Source organism: Oncorhynchus keta, unplaced genomic scaffold (genome assembly GCF_023373465.1).
Source record: "Oncorhynchus keta strain PuntledgeMale-10-30-2019 unplaced genomic scaffold, Oket_V2 Un_contig_1351_pilon_pilon, whole genome shotgun sequence".
NCBI lineage: Eukaryota > Metazoa > Chordata > Actinopteri > Salmoniformes > Salmonidae > Oncorhynchus > Oncorhynchus keta.
The window spans coordinates 55,421-58,629 of record NW_026278256.1 but is presented as its reverse complement, the minus strand read 5'-3'; positions in this window follow the sequence as shown (position 1 = coordinate 58,629).

The window sequence follows — 3,209 nt, the reverse complement described above, 5'->3', positions numbered from 1 at the left end:
GAGACTGAACACCAATCAAAGGTAATGAAGCGTGCCATCATAAACATGGAGCTGATGACCTTTGTGATCAACAACTCTCTCAGCCAATCACATCTCTGACACACACTCACCTGCTGACCAATGAAATACCCTGGTTAATTAAGAGCTGGGAGTTCCACATGTGTGAGCAAGTTATTTTCAGTCCTACAGGAAGCAGATGTTTAGTCTTTTATGGGGTCTTTACTGCAGGTTCAGAGAGATGTGTGTGTGTGTGTGTGTGTGTGTGTGTGTGTGTGTGTGTGTGTGTGTGTGTGTGTGTGTGTGTGTGTGTGTGTGTGTGTGTGTGTGTGTGTGTGTGTGTGTGTGTGTGTGTGTGTGTGTGTGTGTGTGTGTGTGTGTGTGTGCTCCCTGTCAGCAGTATCTGATTAGCGAGTTGTTACATCTTAGTTCTGAGTTAGTCATAATGTGTTGCCTATATCACACAAGCAGTCTGGGGGGGAGGAGAGGAGAGGAAAATGGGAGGAGAGGAGGGGCCACCCTGATTCCAGTCTCAGGCTGATAACCTATGTTGATGCATTTAATCACACACAGACAGTGGAGGTCGGTGCCGTTAAAGATGAGGGAGGATTTATTTTTAATGAGCCTGGCCTTATTTCTATTATATCATATTGGATGACTGTCATTCATATTCCATCTGACAGCGATAGGTTTAGGCTACTACATAATACTTCCATCCCTAATAACCATCACGAGGTTGCTCCAGCCTGGCCTATGAATGGACGTTTACGGAGGTCGAGAGGGTTGAGTGATCAAGGTGACAGACAGTGAAACATTAAACAAGGCCTTGCACACTCTGGCCTGCATCTAGCTGATCTGTCATCATTAGTCCAACATGAGAGTTTCTACTGGACAAATTCAGGTTTATCCTCGTTTCATTTAGTTTGCGTTTAAGGAACGTTTTTCAACAGAATCGGCGCAATGAATACACTCCTGATCACACGCAAACACAGTTCACTGTCATAGCAGCCACGTACAAACAGCATGATCACTGTCATTCAGACACATACAAACAGCATGATCACTGTCATTCAGACACATACAAACAGCATGATTACTGTCATAGCAGACACATACAAACAGCATGACCACTGTCATAGCAGACACATACAAACAGCATGATCAAACAGACAGTTCACTGTCATAGCAGACACATACAAACAGCATGATCACTGTCATAGCAGCCACGACCACTACAAACAGCATGACCACAGACACATACAAACAGCATGACCACTTCAGCCACGTACAAACAGCATGACCACTGTCATTCAGACACACATACAAACAGCATGATCACTGTCATAGCAGACACAAACAGCATGATCACAAACACAGTTCACTGTCATAGCAGCCACTGTCACAAACAGCATGACCACATGCAGACACATACAAACAGCATGAGTCATAGCAGACACATACAAACAGCATGATTACTGTCATAGCAGACACATACAAACAGCATGATCACTGTCATAGCAGACACGTACAAACAGCATGATCACTGTCATAGCAGACACACACAAACAGCATGATCACTGTCATAGCAGACACATACAAACAGCATGATCACTGTCATAGCAGCCATCATACAAACAGCATGATCACTGTCATAGCATGACCACTGTCATAGCAGACACATACAAACAGCATGATCACTGTCATAGCATGATCACTGTCATAGCATGATCACTGTCATAGCATGACCACTGTCATAGCAGCCACATACAAACAGCATGATTACTGTCATAGCATGATCACTGTCATAGCATGATCACTGTCATAGCATGACCACTGTCATAGCAGCCACATACAAACAGCATGATTACTGTCATAGCATGATCACTGTCATAGCATGATCACTGTCATAGCAGCCACACACAAACAGCATGATCACTGTCATTCAGACACATACAAACAGCATGATCACTGTCATTCAGACACATACAAACAGCATGATCACTGTCATAGCAGACACATACAAACAGCATGATCACTGTCATAGCAGCCACATACAAACAGCATGATCACTGTCATTCAGCCACATACAAACAGCATGATCACTGTCATAGCAGACACATACAAACAGCATGATCACTGTCATACCAGACACATACTAACAGCCCGTTGTGTATATATAATTCCTTCTCGCATCTATCTACTGTTCTCATCCTCTCACCTTTTCCCTTTGCTTGTGGACTTCAGTGCACAACACATCAGCTGTCTGTGACCGGGGGAAAAAAACTTTCCAAACCTTCATATCATGACTGCTAATCGCACACAGCCACATCGTTGTCATGTCATAGTCAACATAGCTACTAGAACTAACGCGTTAGTAAACTCACTACAATCATGCAGTACAGTGTACAGTCAGCAGCAAGCAGTTTAGCAGTTACACAGTCAGCCCCAGTGGCAATAAATTAATTACACCAAAAGCTTACCTTGACTCGAAAGAGCTCTAGTGTTGGATAGCCAGTGAGCTAACAAAGCATCCCTCTCTGTTTTAGCCGGGTGTTTCAGTAGGCTAAACAAGCTAAGAAAGTGAAAAAAGATATACTAATTCATTTAGTAGCCTCAACAGCACTCTGTAGGTTAGCACCATGTTGTTGCCAGAGGACAGCTGGCTTCCGTCCTCCTCTGGGTATATTGACTACAATACAAAACCTAGGAGGCTCATGGTTTTCACCCCCTTCCATAGACTTACACAGCAATTATGATGACATCCTGAGGAGGTCCTCCAACCTATCAGAGCTCTTGTAGTGTGAACTGACATTTGTCCACTCAATTAAAGGATCAGAGAATGGCTCGAGTACCGAAAGGATAAGCTACAGCTACCTAGCACTGCAGTGCATAACATGAGGTGAGTAGTTAACTCAGAGACAGAAAGACAATAGTTGAAAGGTTTTGAACAAATTAATTTCTTCCACAATGAAATAGAAGCGAGAGGGTGAGATAGACCTTCATTGCAAAACTGTATTTTATTTAATTATTTGGTGATGTGAATATATTTAGTATAGTTTTATCAAAAAAGGTGACTTTTTAATGACTACTATAATGAAATTCACTGAGGAGGATGGGCCTCCTCTGCACACGGACCTGCTACACACACATTCTGCCTCCCGGGGTTAAGTGTGTTATAAATGAAGAGGAGGAGACACCTCATGCTATGAGTG